The 25,302-nt window shown below is 43.5% G+C and overlaps 1 long non-coding RNA gene across 1 annotated transcript in view; it reads right to left on the minus strand.

Annotated features, from left to right (window-relative positions):
• The window catches only part of LOC131482988 (uncharacterized), a 45,889-nt gene extending 25,022 nt beyond the window's left edge, over nt 1-20,867 (minus strand). The window contains exon 1 of the long non-coding RNA XR_009247463.1: nt 20,740-20,867. This is a non-coding gene — a long non-coding RNA (uncharacterized LOC131482988). The remainder of the gene's footprint in view (nt 1-20,739) is intronic.
• Nucleotides 20,868-25,302: the final 4,435 nt, after the last annotated feature.

Raw genomic sequence — 25,302 nt, forward strand, 5'->3', positions numbered from 1 at the left:
GTGCATTAGCAGGGAGCTAGATCGGAAGTGGAACAACTGGGACTTGAACCAGTGCCAATATGAGATACCAGTATTGCGGGTGGCAATTTATTCTGATGCACCACAGCACCAGTCCCAGGGTTTATATACTGAAGTAGAGAGTCAGCAGCTACTGCAAATTTGGCCTGCTGTCAGTTTTTGTAAATAAAGTTCACCCGAACATAGCCTTGTTCATTAGTCAGTTCTTCTAAAGGATGAGATGACTATCTCTGCACTAGGACAACAGAGTTAAGGTACGGACTGAATGGCCCAAAAGGCAGAAAATGTTTGTTTATAACCCTTAACAGAACAAATGTGATGGTTCCCACTCTAGAATATCAATTAGAATGGCAGGTATTGGAGATTTGGCAACAATGAGGCAGTTTCTCTTATACTAGAGCTGTGTTCTAGAAGCCCTACTACATACCAGGCAATGCTTGGGACACTAAAGATTCCACAAAGAAAAAAGAATCTCTCATCATAGACCATTCTAAAGGGTTAATTACATGCCATGCTCCACAGATGGTTTTGGGACAGAACCAAACTGACAAAATCCTCACACCCATGGATTTCCTGATGTGGTTGAAAATGTGGCAATCAAGAAACAAACAGAACAAAACTTTGGATAATAAGAGTCATGAAAGAGTAAACAGGAGCTGAGATACCCTGGCATGGACCGCCGTTTTGTATTGTCACAATCCTCTTCCTCTGCAAGTGTCTGGGATACATCTGGAAGCCCTGAAGTGGATGTGATCCTGTTAAACTCCATCTGATGGGGCTTTGGCTCCAAATCACCAAGAGGTGAATGAGGTCAGAGCCAGTGCTGTCAACCTCATTGCCACTCCAGCCTGACCCCCGGCCCTAGGGAAGCAGGGCCTGCAGATGCATGGCACACTTCGTATAGCCTCTTACTTCCTTCTTTCAAAAAAGGGCAGCCTAATGGGTGTATGTGTCTAACGCTTCAAAATATTCTTCAGTGCTTCATTTAACTAAAGCATTTTTCCCACACAAGTTCCCTTTTTCATGTATTCCTTCTAATTACCATCTTCCTTTCACAGTGTGTTGCATAGAGCTGCACACGAGGAAGCTCATGGTGAGCAAGAGCCTCCAGGGTGGCAGGGAAAATAAGGCCTGGCTATTAAGGGACTCCATGAAGCAGTAGCTACTACATCTTCCCTGCAGGGGGAAGAAACAGCCCAGAAATTGCAATACCCAAGTCAGCCCCAGCTCAGTAGTACCTGGCTTGAGACAGTTCTGTAAGGTTGAGAAATACCACTGACTTTGGGGGGGGTTGTAGGAGCTCTCTACAGAATATCAATGTAGCAGAAATCTGAAGTTACTCTGTGAGTTAAAGCACATCCAGCTGTTTCACCAGGTCGTTATTTTGTGATCATTCACCTACTATGACGATTGGATATGTCAAGCACTTAAGTGTGGAATAAAAAATAGGCAAACACTTAGAGTGATGGTAAGACAACAGTATGCACTCAATAAATGGTTGCCATTATTATAACTGTGATATCCAGTTACTGTCTTCATTTCTTTTTCACTCATCCATTCCATTCTTCCTGAAGATATTAGCAGGTGAGGAACAATGATGTGTCAAATGACACAAGCATGAAAACAGACACAACTTGTCCAGGAATTCGATTCAGGGTTAGGCAGATGGGGAGCTGAAGATTCACTTGCTTGTTGTTCGCTAAGACTGCAGACCATCGAAAGCTCTGCATGGGAAAGGGACGAGTGATGGGCTGGGATGACAGCAAGATAAGTATATATTCCTGGGACTCCAAGAGCAACCCAGAGAGGCCTGCCTCAGTGGCACAGGTGAAGCCTGGTAACTTGGGAGACCAGAGTTAGGTTGCCAGAACCCTGAAATACCAATACACACCAGCTTTTAGAATATCATTGTATGGGAACCAAAAACAGTGAAGAGGCAGGTGGAATCTGTCTGACAGGCCACATTTAGTTCATCTATATGGATGGATGGATGGATGGATGGATGGATGGATGGATGGATGGATAGGATAGGATAGGGTAGGATAAGATAGCTAATAGATAGATGATAGATAGATAGATATGTGTATAAACATATATACTCGGGCCTGGCGGTGTGGCCTAGCGGCTAAAGTCCTCACCTTAAAAGCCCCAGGATCCCATATGGGCGCCAGTTCTAATCCCGGCAGCTCCACTTCCCATCCAGCTCCCTGCTTGTGGCCTGAGAAAGCAGTTGAGGACGGCCCAATGCATTGGGACCCTGTACCCGCGTGGGAGACCCGGAAGAGGTTCCAGGTTCCCGGCTTCGGATCGGTGCGCATTGGCCCATTGCGGCTCACTTGGGGAGTGAAATATCGGACGGAAGATCTTCCTCTCTGTCTCTCCTCCTCTGTGTATATCTGACTGTAATAAAATGAATAAATCTTTAAAAAAAAAAACATATATACTCACATACCTCCCACATGTATATGTGCATGTGAGAGACAGATAAAGAGGACAGACAGAGAGAGTAGGAGAGAAGAGATAGTCCCTAATTTACTATAGCTCATTTGATAATATATTTAACTACAATAGTGCCAAAGGAATATGCAATCAAGAGAAATATTTCCAGCTTTGAATTCTGGTCTTTTCCCAGCCTAGTGATACATAGCGCCATACTTTCTTGCAGCAATGGGCAGTGGCACCAAGCCACAGCTCGCTGTGAACTGCACAATCCCAAGAGGAAGTATTGGAGGCTGATTAGTGTACAAGGTTGCTAAGCCATGGAATTTCATCTTAGGATCAGTTTATCAGGACATAACCCCATCCTAAGTTTGTAGACATCCCAGCTGTACTGCATATCCATAACTTCTATCATCACTGCCAGCTGCAGTGAGCTAATGTTATTAAATTGTACAGATAAAGATGATGAGACAGAGAGGTCAGTACTTTACTTATGATCTCACAGCTATTAAGTGACCAAGGTGGAGTTCAAACCCAGGTTCCTTGTTCTCTCTCCAGGGTCCTTGTTCTTAACTGCTGGTTTTGCTATTTCCCAACTACTAATGCAGCTCTGACTCTGCCGTGGAGAAATGGCCTTACCGTGCTGCCCAGAGCTGGTTGGGTTCCCAGGAAAGGTGCAGGCCTCCACTGCCAAGACTCCTGGCCACCTCTTTCTGGAGACCCCTCACCCATGTATCCCCTCCTTGCACAGAAACCCTGCCTCCTGCTCCCAGCCTTCACTCTCTTTGCTCACAAGCAGAGGCCCATGATCGTACCGGGGGCCCCCTGGCACCACAGCGAGGACTGCAGTCTTGGCAACAGGATGTTGGCTCAGACTAGTTCAGTGTGGGCACCTCCTCCAGCTTTATTAGCCGTCTTTTAAAATAGATTTTTCTATTTCAAACACCTCCACTTATCACTTGCTGCTCATCTTGCCGCACATCCACTGTGCTCCCCTGTCATCACAATACACTGTGCAGAATATCACACACATGCTGACTTTCTGCAAAACAGCAGCCTCTTGAAAAAGATTTTTCTCTGCCTCTTCTAATTAGGTCATTTTCCAGCCGGCCTTCTTCTTTTTGAAAGGTGAGCCTCCGATTACTGATTGTCAGCCATTCATTTCAGTGTTGATCACACTTTGGGAATCAGAGTCTTCAGTGGATCATATGGATCCGCCCTCTTACTCTGCATATAAAACCAGCATGTCTCAGAGAGGGAGCTTGGCCTTGCACAGGGTCACACAAGCTACTGGTGGTGGGGCTGGGGATGAGACATGGACGTATTATCATTGTCGTGTGGAGATTTAATAATAGTTCATAATTATCATACCATTAAAGTTTACAAAACATAAACTTTAGTTCTCAGGTCTCTGTCCTCTATGGCTCACAGGTCTAGTTGCTCCTCTGAGACAGAATCTGCTTTTTTAAACCCAGCTGCACACCCAATACAACCAACATAAATCTGGAATTCGCAGCTATCCTGCCTGGTTAGAACCATCCATGATGACATTTGAAGCACACTGGAGGGCAACAGATACAGATGTGAGAGTTTCTTATCAATTCTATAGCCATCCCTGAGCCACGTCAGCAGCCAGACTCCTTCCTCTTCCCAGTCACCTTCTCTCTCCTGTTACTGTTGGCTGTTTTCCCTTGGGGTAGCAGGAGCACCCCCAGCTTCCCCCACCAAGCAAGGTCATGTCTTCCTAGCGAAGATTCAGCAACCATAGAAAGTGTTTCACTCAACCCTCTGTTTTTATAAATGGGCAAGTTGATGCCCATGGAGGGCAAGTGGCTTGCCCAAGATCAAACTGTTTTAAAATAAGAAATGATGCCTCAATCAGGTGTCTGTTGTATCCTATATTCTAGGCTCACAATATCAGGTTGAAATTTAAACAAAATAGTTGGCAAATAATAAAAGATGCAGATCAAAACTAATGAGAATTCTCCCAGGTGGGCCTTTCCTTTCACTATCTCTTGTTTTCCCTTAAAAACAAAACAAAACAAAACCCTCCACCCCAATCTCAGATCAAGCATGATGTTAAAATCCCCAAATCAAAGGTCTTATGAAGTATAATGAGTCCACACAGAGGCTAGAAGGGCAAAAAAAAAAAAAAAAATGCATAAAATGGAGACCTTCTCATGAGACTCCTGATAACTACACTCTGGACTTCATCCCCGCAGCCCAGATATTCACTCCCAATGCATGGCTGAGTGTAGACAGGGCTACAAAACACCCAAGAGCACCCTTGAAAGTGATCATTGGAGAACAACAGCAAAAATGTGCTGCCTGATGAGAGAACGTATAAAGGCTATTCGTGCCAAACCTGAGAAGGTTAATAAAAATCAGGGGGTTTGTTTTGCAATGTGTTTTAAGAAATATGAGGCAGCAAATGTTTGCATTTCTCCTGAAATGAAAGAGTGCACCTGTTCTGCCTGGGTGAGAGGAGAAAGGTAGAGATTAGCATTGGTTGAGGGTTGAATGTCTTTCTGGCTCCTCATACTCACAGCTTTCACATCCATCACCTGTTCGTGATTCAGCCCTCAGCCCAACCACATTGACGAGTGGTTCTGTGTAATTACCACCATTTTAAAGGATAAGAGAAGTCATGTTTGGAGCAGTCAGGACCCTCCCAAGATTCCAGAAACTACGAGTAGCTGCAGCTGAATTTAAACCCAAACCCCTTTAGCTCCAAGTGGAAATCTGTGGTACTGTGGAGACAGCTCTGTACGGTTTCAAAGCCAAGAAGGGATAAGAAGGAGTTCCCTTTATCCATTTTTGTGGGAGCCCTGAACACCTGACCATCAGGTTAGGATATTAGAGTCACATGTACTCTATCTGAGCTATGAGAAATATATTGACTGCTAGCATTTCCAAATGATGAAATAGAGTTAGATTAGTGTTAAAGAAATCACCTTCTTTCCCCAAACACTTCTCTTCTGCAATTAGCTACTCTTCTCATGTGTAATTATTCTGAATTCTCACATGGATTTTTTTTACCCTTCTCTGAATTCCTCACCACCCTTCCTTCTGTAGCAAGCCATACGTTTCTCCAGCCCCTCTGCCAGTCCCACCTGCACTTATCTGGAGGCAACAAGGGGGAGTTGCCCAACAAACGGGCAAGAGGCAGAGTCTAGCACAATGGACTCCTGGTCTAGAGAGCTGGAGACCAAGAAAGGGCAAAATAAGTGGAACTAGTCTTTATGTGCCAGACAAGGGGTCAAAGGCATTATATTCATTAGGTTTTTTATACTTATCATAAAGCTGGAAATGTTATCCTCCATTTCACAGATGAGAGAACTGAGGCATGGATAAATTAAATAACTTGACCAAAGTCATGTGGTATTAAAAACTAGGTTTGGGACACGACACTGCCCTGAAAGCTAGTGTTCCTTCCACAGTCCAACACATTTTCAAGAAGTAGCACCAAAGTGGAATGCTTGGGGCGGAACAAGTCAAGTGCTCAAGTGCCAGCAATGGTTAGTTATCTGAAAATTAGAAACACAATCTGAAGTCCGGGGATATCAGTAAGAACTCTGATAACAACACAATGTTCTGCTCAATTTGAGCAATTAAAAGACACATTACTATAGAGACCACTTACAACGGTGTGGGTGGATGTTGGAAAACCACATAGAATGATTCCAAAGGACAGGAAGGTTTAATTACTGGAGCCTGGAGAGAGAGTGATGTGTGGGGGAGGGTCCAGCAACAGGCGCCCACAGCCTCAATGGGAGGAAGATGGGGCCAGAGAAACAAACAAAAGAAACCCAGCCTCCCAGTTTTGTGGAGAGACAAAGCCTTACAGAAATAGAACCAACCTGATGATACAAGGAAGGAGGGTGAATTTCAGGTCCTAGATCATCACTGGGAGCCCCTGATCTGTGTGGTTAGGGGTTAGGGTTACAGCCTGGGGCTCACTTGGTGGCTGTGGCTTCCACTGTATCAGGTATCAGATTAGTTCAGTATCTGCTCTTTTTTTTTTTTTTTTTTTTTTCATGTATTCAGTAGGTGATTTTTATTTTCTTTTTTTTTTTTTTAATTATTTATTGTTTAACTTCAGTAATTACATTGTATTATGTGACACAATTACATAGATACTTGGGTTCTCCCCACCCCTCCCCAAACCCTCCCACCATGGTGGATTCCTCCACCTTGTTGCATAACCACAGCTCAAGTTCAGTTGAGATTTCCCCATTGCAAGCGTATACCAAACATAGAGTCCAGCATCTTATTGTCCCGTCAAGTTCAACGGCTTCTTAGGTATACCCTCTCTGGTCTGATGACAGAGCCAGCAGAGCATCATCCCAGTCAATTGAAAGCTCCAACATACCATCAGCAAAAATTTACATCATTATGGAATTAATTGACATAGTAATGAGTAACCAATATGTTAAAAGTAAATGCGGGTTCCCAGCCACCTTCTGTGACCACCTCACCTATACTTCAATTTTAGTTTATACACAACATATAACATTCAAAACATAACATGTTATACTTAACATCATATCATCTTAAATTAAGGCAAACATGTGGTATTTAACCTTTTGGGATTGGCTCATTTCCCTTAGCATTATGGTTTCCAGTTTGGCCCATTTGGCCACAAAGAACTGCATTTTGTTTTTTTTAATAGCTGAGTAGTATTCCATGGAGTAGATGAACCATAGCTTTCTTATCCAATCCTCTGTTGATGGGCATTTTGGTTGTTTCCATGTTTTTGCAATTACTGATTGTGCTGCTATGAACATAGGAGTGCATGTTGGTTTCTCATAGAACAAGTGTTCTGGATATATTCCTAGGAGTGCTATTGCTGGATCATATGGTATGTAAACCCAAATGGCAAATAAACATATGAAAAAATGCTCAAGTTCCCTGGCAATAAGGGAAATCCAAATTAAAACATCAATGAGGTACCACCTAACGCCAGTAAGACTGGCCCACATGAATAAAAGCACCAACGACACTTGTTGGCGAGGTTGCGGGGAAAAGGGAACCCTACTCCACTGCTGGTGGGGCTGCAGGCTGGTACAGCCTCTATGGAAATCAGTATCTGCTCTTTCTGCTGTCCTTGCTACCTTCTCGCCTCCCAGGAACATGGTAGTTACAAGCAAAGGTTCTGACCAAGGTTCAAATCCTAGCTCTAGCTCTTCTCAGTTGTGTGATCTAGATCAAAATGCTGAATCTCTTCCTGACTCAGTTTCTTCATCACTAAAAGGAGTAACAAGTAACACCTCCTTCAAAGATAAGGGTAAGAGAAGTATTTGAACCACATTTTCCCTTGTATTTCTCCACTATGAAACCAAAATCACCATGCCTTTATCTTGTTAATTTCTTAAGTGCTTCTGTTTTTGCAAACAATGGAATACCAGTAATACTCCAAAAATACTTGTTAACTTAACAAACATTGAATGGAATGACCTAGTCAGTTTTAAGTTCTCCAAGCTTCATTTTTGTATTCAATTTTAAAAATGCAATCATATAGTTTTGCCTTTCTCCCAAGGCTTATAAATGTGCTTAAAAATATAAAAAAAAGTCATATCCAAACTTACTATATTGTTAATCAAATCAATCCATGCACCCAGCAAATGTTCCTTAAAGATAGAATACATTCAATAAAGTCTAATGTGTTTGCCAAAGTAAAAAAAAAGTGTCTTCCTTAATGAAATGCTATGAAAAATGAATATGTTAATGGCTAACATGGGGCCTGGAACAAATCAAAAGCTCAAAAATTATTAGCAATTATCATTATTGTTGTCCTCCAGCATAAATATTTATTGGCTGCAGGCTATAAGCTGGAAGGCGAATTGTCTGTGAGACCCAGGAACTTCTGATGGATGCCTTGCAGAGACACACCAACAACTCCAGTCAAACACAAGGTGTGCTAAGGCAAGTACAAGGTGCCTCTGAAGAGGGACTCAAGGCCCAAGCCGTGAATCAAAAGGAAGCCAGAGGCTGAGACAGAAAGTTCAAGGCAGCACATACAAAATGTAACTGAAATGTGTGTGAGCTTGGAGGAGGCAAACAACAAAGGATGGATCCCCAGCTGTGAGTGAAGAATGCTGATTGAACAACAAGCAGCAATCACAGAGCTCAGCCAATATTCCACCTGGAAATTGGGGGGTTTTGTTTTGCTTCCTGGAGCCGAGTAGTACTCCTCAGAGCAGGAAGAGAAAATGTTACTGGGCATGTCACAGAGGCATCTTTGCAAACAGTATTAGCTGAGTACATTTGCATAGAAGTTGCTGCATTTGCATGAATCACTGCTGGAGCGAATGGGAACAGAATGAGCTAAAGTGGTAAAAATAAGTTGGCAAGAATTGTAAGAGGCTACACTCTAGGAACTTATCACTTAGGCTGAGATGTCTGCAGATGGTTTGTTCATGATGCTGCCGTAAGAGAACAGGTGTGGATAACCTCAGAAGACAGGAAAGGGAGGCAGGAAACATGTCACTAAATGAAGGACCACAACCCACAGCCTGACTGAGAACAGAGGTGCCTTCCAGTCAGCTAAACCCAAAGTAAAGAAGGGCCAGCAGAGAGTTGGGTCCATATCACAACACCAGTGTGAGAGGCCTACCAGTGCAGACAGGGAGCAGGTTCCAACCTCAAGCGCATCAAGCAGTGAGACAATTTCTGAGTCAAAGAATGGGCCGCATGGCTAAGGTCTTCTGACTTCTGCAGCTGTGGAAAGGGCCAAGCTGGGAGAAGGCAAAGGGCTAGGAAACAAGCAGTGACCAGTCTGATGTGTTTCAGTGCGAACATTGCATGAATTCATTAATCCATTCAGCAAATATTTGTTAATCACCTACATAGTACCAGTTACCATAAGGCAATGAATAAGAAGCCATGAAGATAACCAACAGGTTTCCTGTCCTCTTGGAGTTTACATGGTAGTGATGAGAGATACAAGCATACAACCAGGTAAGGACAGGTTCTGAGGCAAGAAGGAGGAACACTGGCAGAAGGACGGAGGGAGAGGAGGAGGGGAAGAGGAAGAGGAAGAGAGACAGCAGGCATTAGGACCCAGTGTGATCAGAAGGTGGAATAGAAGTAGGCTCTCTCCTGTTTTGTGACTCAACTTTACCTACAAGGAAAGTTGAATCTAAAATTGCAATCTGGGCCCGGCTTGGTGGCCTAATGGCTAAAGCTCTCGCCTTGAATATCCCAGGATCCCATATGGGCACCGGTTCTAATCCCAGCAGCTCCACTTCCCATCCAGCTCCCTGCTTGTGGCCTGGGAAAGCAGCTGAAGACAGCCCAAAGCCTTGGGATCCTGCACCTGCACCTGAGCCCAGAAGAGGCTCTGGGCTCCTGGCTTTGGATCGGCACAGCATCGGCCGTTCCGGCTGCTTGGGGAGTGAATCAGCAGACAGAAGATCTTCCTCTCTCCTCCTCTCTGTATATCTGACTTTGCAATAAAAATAAATAAATAAAATTTCAATCTGTAGGCTTCACTCTAAGACACTGATTGTACCTCACCCTCATGGGGAAATAACTTCATTATCTTAGAGATGGGCTTTTCCTCTCCTGTCTCTCTTCTGCTTTGATCCAACTTCTGATCCAACTAGTTTGGAAAAAAGAATGCCCCAGGTGATCCAGCCCAATCCTGTGCTTTGGGTTTGAGAACCCAAACTTAGTCAACAATAAAATTATCCGTCTGTCACCTATCCCCCAGCTATTGTTGCCTAGCAGACAACCACAAATCTCAGAAGGCTACAACAATAGCATTGATTTTGTTTATGTATTTGTGTGCTTGCTGGTGGTTCTCATGATCTTGGCTGGGCAAGGATGGGAAACTACAGGCTGAAAGTCAAGTGTAGGTTTGCCCTGGGGTCTCCAGGGTCTTTCATCTCCCTCATCCCATCAGGATAACCGTGTTCTTTTCAGATGACAACACAACAAGAGGGCAAAGCCAAAACTCCCAAGACAGTTGGAACCCAGGTTAAAACTGGCATACTGTGTCACTTCTGCTCACATTCCTTTGAACCAAAACAAGTCACATGAGTCTCAATTCAGAGATCTAGAATCTGCCTTTTATGGGAAAACTACTAAAGAACCTGGGAAAAGGTATAGATACAGGAAGGGGTGAAGAATGGGTCACCTGATCCTCTCAGGACATTGTACGTGAAAGAGGACTTATGTAGGAAGCACAGGACCCTTATCTTGGGCATCCACCTCGAATCTGAGGTCACCTTTAACTGCAGCTTGCCAAGAAGAGAGCAGAGACCATCAGTGATGAGAAAAGCGACCATTCACTAGACAGTTACTCTGATAGGCATAATCCTAGACATTTTACATAAACACATTCATCTTCATAAACACTATTTGACATTGGTTTAGTGGTCTTTATCTTGCCGATGAATAAACTGAAGCACAAGAAGGTAGAATAAATTGTTCAAGGTCATAAAGCAATAATCACTGGAACCAGGATGGAGAACCCAACGGTTAAATTCCAGCACACACCATAAGCCACCTGTAATACCACCTTTATCTTGGAGAGTGTGGCTTGAGAGCACAGGTACCTCACCTACGCTATGTCCCTTCTACAATCTGAGCAGATGCTCATGAGAGCAAGAAGCTTTTGACCTAGGAAAGGGAAGAGGCAGGCCTGGGGCTGAGGAGGGTGGGGGGATGACAGGGAGAGGTCCAGCTGACTTACAGAAGCTCCTGTTGTTGGAAAACAGAAACGCAGATAAGAGAAGTTATGGTTGGGCCAGGATAGCAAGAGGAATAAACAGCTAAAGGTTTTTAGGGGATCAACGAAAAGATGAGATACCCAAGACAAAAAGGCGGGGTGACTAGGAAAAGGTCCTTATGACTTGGTTTTGAGACTTTGTGTGGCTGATTTCAGCATCCTTTGTCTCTAAGTTAGTGAGAGTCAATGTTTCTTGTCTGCACTCAGTAAATTGGGAGAATCTGAGGTCCCTTGCCTAGGCCTTGCTAAGAGTGAGGGAGTAGGGGCAGGACAGAAGACGGTGTACAGTAGGGAGTCTGAGTCATATCTGAAACAGCCCAAGGATTTGTGTGATGAATCAAGAGACAGGGCTGCCCAAGAGGCACACTGTTTCAACCTGTCTCTCACTTGAGTCACTCACCTTATTTTCTGTGATAACAGCTTACCTAGTGAGCATTTTATGAACTGAGTCTTTTTCAGACACAGGATTGCATTTAGCACTCACAACAACAACACATGGAAAGCAAAACTTGTTTTAAAAACAATGTCACTAGGGCTCAGTGTTTCAATGGCTTATCGCGGATCAGGCAGCTCATTAGAAAACTGGACTCAGCCCCTTCACTCTCTTACGTCTGCATCATCCTCTCATGCCTTTCTCGATAATGGGGGCATGCGCAACAGGTCTTTGGTGTCCTAAGGGAAGGTGCTACTTTAAGTCTGTATCAATCATTCACACTTTAGTATGAGGTATTTCCCATCCAGGCCTGAGAGTGAATGAATGGTTAGCTGCACTAGAAAAATGCAGCAAGGGCTCCACCAAGGGGCAGGAGAGAAACAGTGCAGAAAGCATCAGGAAACAATTTCACTCAGCCTCAACGCATGCTTTCTTTGGGATTATTGGTTAGATCCAAGCTTAGAGAGATGTGACACAGGGCAACATGAATACAATGAAGACGCATATATAATGAAGACGCTCAACAAGTATATAATGAAGACAATCAACAAGTAATAATAATTCTTGATTCCCCATGGACACAGAGAACCATAGTGAGTCTAGGGGAGAAGGCACCGAAGTTCACACTGTAGGTTGGAGACAATCAGTGAGTAAGCTCACACGTAAGAAAGTGAAAAAGTGAAGGGTGCTCTAAAGACAACACATTCTATTGGGATGGAGAATTCTGAGAGTGCCTAGATGGAACTGGGCTTGGGGTCAGGACAGATCATATGAGAACATAACAATTGGGATGCGATGTGAAAAGAAAGAAGGCATTACATTGACCTGTATTTGGTGGATTAAGAAAACAATGTCAGGACCCAAGGTTAAAAAAAAGGGACAGCAGCAGCAATAATGATAGAATTGTAACAATATTTGCTAACATATATGTGCCATATACTTGTATACACAAGAAACACATTTGTACTATAAGTATATTATCTATTCACCTGTGTGTACTACAAAATTTTATGTTTAATATGCACATATATACTTATCACATATAAATATATATGATATATGTGTATTAAGTATATTTAATTATATTACATATAATTTGATTTATTTTATTTGCATATGTGATATAGACATTTGTGTATATTGCACGGACATATACATGTGTGATATATATGTAATAAAGAATAACTATGTGCATAAATATATAAACATGCATATTATAGATACTACCATAATGTATAAATAAATATAGTCTATTTACTATATACTTGAAAAGTCAGGTGTTTATATACTTATTTATATACTTATGCATGTTATACTTATGTCCTTAAGTATATTCATCTACTTCTAAATTTATGAACAGATTACACACAGACAATTATAGGTCCAGGTCAATTTATTTTTACCTTCCATATATGAGAAAGAACATGCATTATTTTCCTTTCTGTTTCTGGCTTATTTCACTTAGCACAATGATCTCTGGTTCCATTCATTTTGCTGTAAATGAGAGGATTCCATTCTTTTATGGCTGGGTCATATTCTACTGTGTGCTTATACTATATTTTCCTTTTCCATTAACCAATAAATGGGCATTTAGATTGTTTTCATATCTTGCCTATTGTAACTAGAACAGTAGGGAACATGGGAGTGCAAGTTGTCTCCTAGATTTAATCTCATTTCCTTCAAATACATACCTACAGGTGGGTATTCTAACAGTTTTTGAGGGACCACCTCACTGTTTTCCATGTTGGCTGTGCTAATTTGCATCCCCATCAACAGTCTACAAGGGTTTCATTTTTTCTACCTCTCACCAGCCTGTCATAGTAGCCATTCTAATTGAAGTGACATATCTCATTGTGGTTTGGATTTGCATGTCTCTGATAACTTGTAATACTGAACGTTTTTCATGTATTTGTTAATCATTTACATTTATTCTTCTGAGACATGCCTGTTTGAAGTCTTTATTGTTTAACTGGATTCTTCGGAGTTTGCTTAGTTTCTGAATTTCTTCTAGATTCTGGATATTAATCCTTTACCAGATGTGTAATTTGCAAATATATGCTCCCATTTAGTCAACTGTCTCTTCACTCTGCTGCTAGTTTTTCTTTTTCCACTATGCAGAAGCTTTGTAATTTGATTCAATCCAATATCTTTTTTTTTTTTTTGGCCTATGTTTTTGAAAAAACTACTGTTTATACCTTTCCCCTTTTCCTTCTAGTGATTTTATAATTTTGAATCTTACATTTAAGTATTTGGTCCATTATGAATTTATTTTTAGATGGAGTAAAAAGCAAGGGTCAAATTTGAGTGTTCTAGTTATGGCTATCCAGTTTTCCCAGTACCAATTATTAAAGACGTTATTCTTTTTCAGGGTATGTTTCTGGTATCATTGTCAAAGATCTGTTGGCTATAGATGCATGGGTTTATTCTGGGATCCTATTCTGATTCCAGGACAGATTCAGACTCGTGATGTATAAGTAAAGTCTGGGGATAGAGGTTTTGGTCTTTATCTAGTGTTTTATCTGGTGCTGGCTCTCATCATGGCAAGCCCACAAAGTTCTAAATTTCCATGCAAAGTCCTGAGTTCACGTTCCCACCCTAGTCCCCCAAACCTAGAGTCTTGCTCCACTATCTGCCAGAGGTTTCAAGGTTCAGGCCACAGGGACTGACGTGAAGGCAGAGGTCATGGCTCAGGTGCCTCAGATCTCCCATCACAGCGATCAGAGGTTGTGGGTGTGTGCTGACCTCGGTGCTCACAGCAGCACACAAGGCCACTACCTTTGCATAGTCTTGTACAAAGGAGAGGAACATGTGGAAGATAAACCTGCCTACAACAGTGAACCAAGTGAAGACTGAGATACCTCTCCAGAAGGCAAAAAAATAATCCAACAAATTATCAGAGTAATTGAGGACCATAAACGCTGGCAAAACAGGCTAACCACACAGGATCATCTGAAGACCCAGACTGTATCCCACCCTTCTGCATCAAAGACTATCCCAGTTTCCTGCAGCATCGCAGCTCTGCAAGACTCCTACTTGTTCCCTGCTCATGGTCTGGGAAATGCAGTGGAGGATGACTCAGATGCATGGGCCCTGACCAACTCCATGGGGGGCCCTGACCAACCCCATGGGGGACCCTGACTGGCCATTGTGGCCATTTATGGAGCAAATCAGCAAGGGAGGAGATCTATATCTCTGTGTGTGTAACTCTGACCTTGAAATAACAAGGTTATATTAGCTTAGCTATATTAACAACAACAAAAGCCAATGGAGATATCACAGGAGCCCAGCAAAATAACTACAACCTCGAGCCAGGAGAGGCTCTCCATGTCTCCAGACACAAATGGAAAACTCATGAGCCTCAAATTCACAGGGAAAAACAGGACTCCCATTCCCCCATTCTCTTTGTGGAGTCAAGTCCTAGGCCATCAGAATCACAAATAGAGAGAGTAGGGGTCCCCCAACATGTCCAGAATAAGGAGGCAACCCAGGGACAGTCCTACAGTCTACTCCAAGCCCCTGTGGGTACCTGGAAACAGTAATCCCTAGGAAACAAAGAAAGTCTGTCTAGTTCTGAGAAACACAGAATTTTATGCACATATTTATTGCCCTCCTGGCAATTTCCAAGTGCACTGTTAGTAGGAAACTGTTTCTTGGACACTAAGACTAATCAAAAAGCCTGTTCAAAACGCATTATGCAGGTACCTAACATAACCGTGAACATTAGTTTCTTATGGTTTTATATTCGATTCAGCAAAAATGTATTAAGCACAGGCTCTGTGCAAGACATGATACCAGGTGTTGTGGGAGAATGCAACAGATAATACGCTGTCCCTGTTTATCCCTAGCCCTCAGTAGGTGCTGCAGAAATGAGGATGGGGGCAGTGGGGAGCAACTGACAGACACCAATGCCTCTACTGGAAGGACTACCGTGCTGAATGCTAAAAGAGAAACACAAACGGCAAGATACAAAATTCAGAGGACTTGGATGCTCAGGGTGGAATTCCACTCTTAATTGTCTCATCTGACCTCCAAGACAGCCACATGGGATAGGTATTATTATCCACCAACGTACGGATGTGTAAACTGAGGCCCTAAGAAGCTGCGTAGATTTTCCAGTGGCACACAGGTCATAAAGACAGCTCACTGTGTCTGATTCAATCTGTCTAGGAGTGGGGCTAACAGGAAAGTAGATGCGTTATACAGAATCTGATCAAGAGTGTTAAGATCCTGAAAGAAGCAGGTGGATGGTGCAAGCGACTAGTCAGCCTCAGGAGCACAGCCCAAATTGTCCCGGGAGCAGGAGCTGACTGGGCCTGTTCCAGATCTATGGATGAGAAAGATTCCAGGGCCAATAGATTGCAAAGACTTCCAGTCCCATTAGCCAGATGGCCCTACTGACCTTGCAGTCCTTGCAAACTGTAAGACCATCTCCTCTGGTCTGGAGCCACACTGACTCAGCACATTCCACATGAATCCAGTCCCAGAGAAAACTCCTAGAATAGTGATTGCATACAGTAGGATCATAGTTCAGTATCCGCACCTCGGTTAAAGTGATCCTGCCCATGGAATGTCCCTGCTGTTCATGTGGAAACAAGCAAGGATCTCACTCTGCAGGGCCAGACCCTAGACTGGAGCTCACTCTGAGTGGCCTCACAGGACATGACCCTCCAGGCTTTCCCAGGCAACACCTCCAACTCCAACAGTCCTAGGGATGCCATTGTATTTCCTAGTAAGTTTCCATGGTAAGTAATGTGAGGTGTTTTCAGGAAGATGGCCATGAATCCAGGCTTTTGTCCTTGTTAACAGTTGCAAGCCGCAGTCACTTGTTCTGTGCTAAATAATTCCCTGCCCGTGAATGTGTGCCTGACTATGTTTATCCAAATGGTTAGGATGTTTTATACTTGTTTATATTTGTTTAGATGTATATTTCTGTCAATATGTGCATGGAAATAGCAAACATGAGTTATGTGGTCACTCTGACCTTGAGCGAGTGGTGAATAAAATGTCCAGGTATCACTTAGATCATCTGTAAAATGGGTCTAATAGTAATGTGAACTTCAGGACAACTTGAACAGTAAAAATGAGGTGCTGTTTGTGAGCGGCTTAGCCTAAACCCCCATAAGAAATCAGTCAGAGCTAGAACTTGACATTTTCTGTGATCGTTAGTGATTCTGGGTGTGCATGTGTGTACACTGTGACACTTAAGATTCCAGTGATACCGATGTAACTATGACTTTCGCTCCACGAGCCTAATTTCACTTTATGGTCCCCAACAGGCTTGGTCACAGGCCAAGGGAAAATCAACACAATCACCTCTGAGTGAACGATGGCCATACATCAATAGAACAACCACCGAAGAGAAGCTGAGAGCCAAAATGGTAGACAGGGGACAGGCATGGCTAAGCACGGACAGAGGTGTCACTGGGTTGAGCTGACAGGATGATGTGAGTCCGCATGTGCTCCAAAGATGTTTCACACAACATCCCCAGGTGGGTCAAAGTCTCAGGTCAACAGTGTTCCTGGAACTCAAAACCGAAGCCTGTGTTTTGGGTGAACACAGATGGATGGCTCTTGCTGGGTTGCTGATAGAAGAAAACACGTCCTCTACACCACCGCCATCCAAACATATCTAGGGGAAGAGATCTCAGAAAAGACATCTCACCCTCTTGCCACATGATGGGACATGCATTTGGCTGTTTATCTCCAGTCTCGGGCTTCAGATGATTATTCTGATAAACTGGAATGAATCTTGCAGCAGAAGGGGAGCTCGCAATACTCCTGCTGATTTATCACCATTCTCAACCCAGTTGGGTTCCAAAAGAATAAATCTCGCTTGCCTCTGGCTAGGTACCCGCAATCATACCATGGACCATGACTTTCATATCCCATTAACTCTGAATTACTCAGTCTGGGGCTGAGCTGAGAGGTAATTTAAAACGGCAAAAGGGGAAAAATGGTCTGATTTAGATCTGATAGAGACTAGACTAAGTCCTTCCATTTTTCAGAGTTTAAATGTGCACTTTGTGGAGGGGGAGCACCTGCAGGTTGCACTGGCATCCTGTAGAGGCCCCGAGCCACAGATTAAACAAACAGGGTTGAGCCAAACATGTATTCTAACGGTCCGTGGCCCCGCCCCACATCCAAAGTGTGGAAGGCTGAGATTCTCAGGGGAATCGGTCTGCTCAAAGTCTCCATTCCCAGGAGGGTAAGTTATATATATTTTTAAAGACTTATTTTTTATTTTTATTGCAAAGTCAGATATACAAAGAGGAGGAGAGACAGAGAGGAAGATCTTCCATCTGATGATTCACTCCACAAGTGACCGCAATGGCCAATGCTGTGCCGATCCAAAGCCAGGAGCCAGGAACCTCCTCCAGGTTTCCCACACGGGTGCAGGGTCCCAAGGCCATCCTCGACTGCTTTCCCAGGCCACAAGCAGGGAGCTGGATGGGGAGTGGAGCTGCGGGAATTAGAACCGGTGCCCAAATGGGATCCCGGCGTGCTCAAGGTGAGGACTTCAGCCACTAGGCCATTATGCCAGGCCCAGGGAAAGTTATCTTAACCATTTGAGGCAGCTATTGTGCAGGATCTCACAAAAGGATGAAAGGCCACACCCTCTGGTGCAAAAATTTCACTGCAGAAGTAGTTGGACCTGTGTTTGAGGGCTTGTGTACAGAAGCGCTCATTGTAGCTTGATTTATAATGCCGGAAATCAGAGACAAACAAAATGGTTTGTCCATAGAGGAACGCTTTAAGAAAGGACAGAAAATCCATACTACAAGAGAAGATGCCCGTTTCAGAGAATGAGGTGGAAGGAGGTCTGTGATGCATTGAGAAGCAGGAAAAAAAAAATCAAATGCAGGCCAGTTTCATTGAAAATGTAATATAGACACTCCCTAATCTCTGTGACTTCACACAACAGGGTTGTTTGTCTCTCCCCAAAGCGAGAATTCCACAGTGCCTTATTTATTTTTTTCTTTACTGCTCCTCATTCATTCACTCATTCACGTTCAGAAGCGGATCAGCTAGCCCCTGACTTCTTGTAAACCCCTGTCTCAGGTTTTGAAGGACAGAGAATATATCACCCTCTGCACCCGCCTCAGCACCAGGAGCGGAAACATCTTTGCGGCCTCCTTGACCAAATGAATTTTGAAACCAGGGTGGCAGGGAGATCATTAAGAAGTATTGCTTCTGCACCTCAACTTTTTAAATTATGTTCAACTTCAGTATTTCTGTAGGCGCCTGTTTATAAATAAAATTAGATTCATCCAAAATTGAGTTATTCTTCACGGTTTGTTAGTTATTACTGGGAATTTAAAAACGCTTATTTGGATAATATCCAGGTCATTTGGAGTCAGCGTCTTCTGAAAGTTGGACCCATTACAGATAAACACCCATGCTGTGCTCCAGGCACAGAAAGTAGCAAAATGGTTCATTTCCTAGAATATCAGATGAAAGAACAACTCCTCCCCCATCCTCTAAATACAGCCTTTCTCTAAACAAAATATTCAGCACATAGCATGAGACTGCATTTGTGTCCCAACATGAGTTTTTGTTAACATACCTCATGCTGCTTTGAAAAATCAGATAGATTGGTTAAATCCTTTTAAGAAAATTAGGCAAGCAAAGATGCCATTAGTTCTAGAAACCCATCACATGCATAATAGAAGTATAGTAATTATTTTTAAGGCCATTCTTTTTTATAATACTTGTCATTTCTGGGTATTAACTCAAACAGCCAGAACTTGGAGCCTCTTTAGAAAATAATCTTAGCCTCAAAAATAATATAACTCATCACAAAATTTACTGGTACTTTCTGATCTTCCTTTCAATTTGTCAATTATATACAGGATGACAGTATAATTTACTTCCAGTAGACACTTAAGAGAATGAAAGGGACCCTATCAATATAAATAATGATGCTAGGGCAGCAAACTGAGCATGCAGTCTCCTTAGCTTTATATTCTATGAGCTTCTTTTATGGTGAGATACCGAGCATGTGTGCTGGGATTCTGGGAGTTCACCAAGGAAAGCAGCAATAGAGCAGAATTGAGGATCAGTAAAATTTTTCTTAAAGGGTCAAAGAGTAAATATTTAAGCTTCACAGATCAAGAAGCCCAAATGAGAATATTAAGGGAATATTTACAATATCCCCACTTATCATGTAACCATTTTAAAATGTAAAAGTTATTCCTAACTGTGAACTGGAGTTGACCAACCTCTGAGCTAGAACGTTCAAGACATGAATTGCTTAGCAAAGAAATTTGGGTATAACCGTATGACCAGTTCTTTCCAGTATTATTTTTATGCTAGAAGTAGGAACTTGTGCTCAAGTGAATTTTGAGGTGGGAGGGAGTTTAGTACATGCACAAAACAGATTAAGGTGGAAAGAAGTGGTTGGCGTTTGATATGGCAATGAAAACCAGTGAGCACATCCATGGCTGCACCCCCAGGGCCACTGAAGGGTCCTGCCCTGCGTGACATAGCCACCGTGCAGTCGGTGGGATGCTACTAAAGACTGTGCAGGAGGAGATAAAGTGATCAAAGCTGTTTTACAGTGATTATTTGGGGCACAGTGTGAAGGATGCATCAGACGTCAGGGCTCTGGGGCAGAGAGGTCAGTGAAGAGGAATCCCCTAGGCAAGCAGGGGATAAGACATTCAGGTAGGCTCGACTTTGTGGGTCAGCAATCTGTTCTTTCTCACAGGTCCCTGTGTGCAGAAGAGACCTACATACGCTTGGCTTAGTGCTCAGATGCCACCAACTTGAAATTCTTATGTTTCAACCCAGGGACATGCATTTTCACTTTGTGTTGGGCCCCACAAATCATGTAGCCAATCCTACACTACACCCATGGGTAGCTGGATCCATAGGTGCCTGAGCACACTTATCTGTATCATCTTTTCATGGCCTGGCCAGGGGCACACTGCACAATTCCCAGTGTTAGATACTCTGTATCACAAGTCCAGTTTCAGATCACCCATCACACATGCTGCCTCATCCCCTTCCCAACACTAGGAACAATTGCCAGCCACGCTCAGGCTTCTGCATCATGAAAACGAGGCAACTAACCCCAACTCCAGATCTCTAAGATCCCAGTTTGGATCCCACTCACCAGCAGGTGTTCAGCACTGGCGGCCAGCAGCTTCCAGCCAGGTAGTCCTGCATGGAGATTCCCAAGGGTTGCCTTGGCTTGCACTGTGCCAGGAAAAGACGATGAGCACAGGCTTCCTGTGCAGGTCATTCGCAATGTGATTGCAGGAAGCCCTAGGAGGGAGTCGGGAAATGAGACAGGAAAGGAAAAAAATTTAAAAAGGGGTTCAGGCTAAAACTGGAGCAACCAGGCTCAATCACACTAGGGACCTCCTGGAGATGTGATTACATAGGACTAGAGACGGGGGTGTTTGTCTCCAACTCCCACCTGTTACTGACTGAGTTGCTCCTGGAGTCCCCAGAAATTCTGGCTGCCCCCAGTACAAGCCAAACACCATTCTGTGTGATCAGAGAAAATCCCCAGCGCAGCAAGAGATGAAACTGTTGCCACCACATACCAGAACAGTCTACAGAAGACCGCTGGAGCACACTGAAAACGAGAGGGTCAAAGCATAATATGTTTGCCACCAACATTACCACCACTAAGCTGCCACAGGACCAGAAAGAATGGGAAAGAGAGCATGTCTAGGCCCCCCTGAAGTTTGAGAGCTCCCCAGCCCTGGGGGCTTCAGACGGGCATTCAAAGCCTGAGGACCTGATATGTGCCATCATGCTGCTTTTATGTCAAACGCTGTTCTATGTGGTGTCAAAAGCAACTGTACAACCAAGGTTTGCAACCAGGCCACATGCCACAGCCAACTCACTTGGACTCAATAGTCACAGGCTTTCTAGCATGCCTGAGATCCCCCCAGACTCCTTTTGAGATTTGCCTGAGGGCCAGCAAGAGAGGGTGCCTAAAACCCACAGAGAGGAGGAAAAGAAGCCAGCTCAAAAAGGCTATTTGACCAAGACATGATGCAACTATCTTTCAATGGCGTATTTATCCAACAAAGTATACAGGATCTTTTTGTCTGGTGATATTTTTAACTCTGAAGACATACAACATGGTCCTTACACAAGGCTATTAGCATTACAAAATTAAACAATCACTCTGAAAAGTTTAGTAGTTCCTCAAAAGGTTAAACACAGAATCTCTGATCCAGTGAGTCTACTACTAGGTACTAGATACCCAAGAAAATAGAAAACATACATTCACACGAAACTTCCTCTGTGACTATTTCATAGCAGCATTCTTCATACCAGCCCCAAAGCGGATATAATCCAAATGTCTATGAACTAATGAATTAATAAACAAAATGTAGTCTATTATACAGTGGAATATCAAAATCATTAAAAGAAACAAATAGATCCACATTGCAACGTAAATAAACTTCAAAACTATATGATTAACCCCGCCCACTCACCAATCATCCCTAGGCATTCACCTGCAGGCACCAATCCCCTGGGGGCCTGGCCTCAATCCCTCCCAATCCCCGCCCCCTACACCTGGCAGACAAAAAGGCCCCCCCAGGTGTGGCCCGCTTTCTGGTCTCTCTTATCCCTCCCTCTCTGGTCTCTCCCTCTCTTTCCTCTCTCTCCTCTCTCCCCTTCTTTCCTGATCTTCACCACCTCTACCCTGTTCCTGCCCCGTTGGAATAAACCTCCTAAGATAAAAAAACAAAACAAAACAAAACAAAAAAACCTATATGATTACATTTATGCAAAATGTCCAAAGGGGCAAATATGCAGAGACATAAAAGGCCTCAGTGGTTGCCTTGGACAGGGTGTTGGGGAGAAGTGGGAAACAACTGCAGCTATACAGGGTTTTTTTGGGGGGAGAGGGGTGGTAAAAATATTCTAAAATTTATGTTTATGGTTGTACAACTCTGAACCTACTAAAAATACTGAACTGAGCACTTGAGATGAATTGTATGGTGTGACTTATACCTCCACACAACCATTATAAGACAACAAAGTTTTAGTGGAGATTGATTTTTGCTCTGTGGTTATATCCTAGGTATAATCATGAACACACAGACAATATCACTGCCTCTTGGAATTCACATCTATCCCCGGTGAGGACAGAGAATCATGAATTCTCCATAAGATAAATTACTCCTTTGTTGGGGTGAAAGGTGATCATCAAAGTGAAAAACTAAGCAAAGCAGGGTAAGTAATCAAGGAATTGGGGTTGGCTGGAAGAGTTCTAGTGTTAAGCACAGTGTTTGAGGTAGACAGCATTGAAAAAGTGACATTTACACAAAGCTTGACAGGAGCTGGCCACAGTCTAGATCTGGCTCTGGAAGCCTTCTAGGCAGTATGCCTAACCAGTGCCAAAGCCCTGAGAAAGCAGTGTGCTAGCTCACTGATGCAATAACTAGGAGGGGAGGGGAGCAGTGTGAATTAAAAAAAAACAAAAAACATTAAGAGCAAAGGGAAAGTGATGAGATCAGAGAGGAAGCAGAAGGCCTTCAGGCCCCTTTGAGGCCGAGTGAGTGAGGAGCTCTGGTGACAGCTCAGCTGACCAGCAGCTTCAAGGGGAAGCCATGCAACCTGAGGGGATCAGTTGGAGCTTATCCCTGCTTTTCTTAGTGGTTCACCCAACTGGGAACCAGAACTCTCATAGCTCTTCCCCACCAAGTAGAGGAACCAGTAGCCTGGGCCTACCCAGCTAAAGGAAGAGGGTATAGCATGGTGATTTTCCCAGTCTCAGCCCTGAAAAAGCAAAAGCGAGAAGTCGTGAAGCAGCAAGCTGTTGGGAAACTGCAATTTTACCACCTAATCACCTAGCATGTTTGCGATTTTCAGGTTCCAATTTTTGTAGCGTCACGGTCAATTACGGGTCACACATGATTTCCAAAGTGAGCTGCCCAGGGAGGCAGATGTGCAAATCCATCTTCCACAGTCATCCTCATTCTCCGGAAGTTCAGGCCCCACAACGTGCTTTGGAGGAAACTGTGCCAGCCTGGCAGGCACGCAGACACAGAATGAGGAGAAGAAACTAGTTTGAGAGGAAAGAAATGGATCCAGCCTGGGACTCCAGATGCTGTTTCTACCCAGCTCTGCCACACACCCACGGAATGACCTGGGCCCAGTCACCTCACCACTCTAAGCCTGAGGGCAAGGACAGAGATGAATACCTACCCTTTCTCACTAGAGATGCTCTGAGACTCCCACTGAAGGAATGATGGAAAACCAAACTCCAACCCCATGTCCAGCCCTGAGCAAACCCCTTCACTTCCTGCACTTGTTTCACTGAAGTGTAAATTACATACCATACAATGTACTCATTCTAAGTGTACAACAGTGATTTTTAGTGAATTAACAGAGTCATGCAACCATTGCCAAAGCCAATTTTAGAATATTCTATCACTCCAAACAAAAAAAGATATCTCTAGACACATTCTTTGAGGTTAAATTTCCATATATAATAACATTAATTCAAGGGTGTGTAAATGTAAAAAATAAAAATAGTCATTTTTTGGATCACTTGAAATTGATATTTTTATACGTTAAAGATGTCCAGCTGCTGGCAACTGCACATAGTTTAGCCATTACAACATCAGTACTATAAAATTATAATTTGCACATCAACTCATATTCTATACATTATTGCTTAGGAATTGTCTATGTCATGAAAGTCTACATCCTATTTTAACATGTAAAATATGTGCATCTGACTTTGTGGGTGATTGAAGGGACTTAGTATTTTTTAAGGGGGAGATGTGGACATGCTGGACTTCCATCTTAGGCATTCTCTTTAGAAACCTCCACATGGGGCCCAGCGGCGTGGTCTAGTGGCTAGAGTCCTCGCCTTGAAGGCCCCAGGATCCCATATGGGCGCCGGTTCTAATCCCGGCAGCTCCACTTCCCATCCAGCTCCCTGCTTGTGGCCTGGGAAGGCAGTCAAGGACAGCCTAATGCATTGGGACACTGCACCCGCGTGGGAGACCCGGAAGAGGTTCCAGGTTCCCGGCATTGGATTGGCGCGCATTGGCCCGTTGCGGCTCACTTGGGGAGTGAATCATCGGACAGAAGATCTTCCTCTCTGTCTCTCCTCCTCTGTGTATATCTGACTGTAATAAAATGAATAAATCTTAAAAAAAAAAAACAAAAAACCTCCACATGGATTGCCTGATTTTGAGTAGTCGAAACCAGGATTTCCAATTTGTAGTGGAGAGAAACTGAAGCTCAAAAAATGGGGATAACCAGTCATGCACTGCCTACTGTCCCCCACTGCCTCAAGGAACAGGAAGGCAGCTTTCTAGGTAGGAACACCTTGTACCTTGCAGCCTAACAAGAGCATGGTTTGCATCTCGTTATTACTGTCCCACATGCTTACTTGATTTTTTTCGTGGTCTCTACTTCCCACTGCCATAAGGAAAGATGGCAGGTCTTCCTTGCCTTCTGTATAAGCAAGACATAGCAACTGGAATTGGTTAGATGCCCACCAACCACTGAATGAACGCAGGACGTGGGTTGGGAAGACAAGACCCTGCCTGGAATATGACAACAACTTCCCTTGCCCCAACCACTTACATCCAGGGCACAGCATTATTGAGGACACTAAAATACAGTTTTTATGAGAAATGACTACATGAATGAACCCAAAAGGTCAACCTTCAGGATCTTTTCTTAGCCAGCT

This window comes from Ochotona princeps, chromosome 22 (genome assembly GCF_030435755.1).
Source record: "Ochotona princeps isolate mOchPri1 chromosome 22, mOchPri1.hap1, whole genome shotgun sequence".
Classification (NCBI taxonomy): Eukaryota; Metazoa; Chordata; class Mammalia; order Lagomorpha; family Ochotonidae; genus Ochotona; species Ochotona princeps.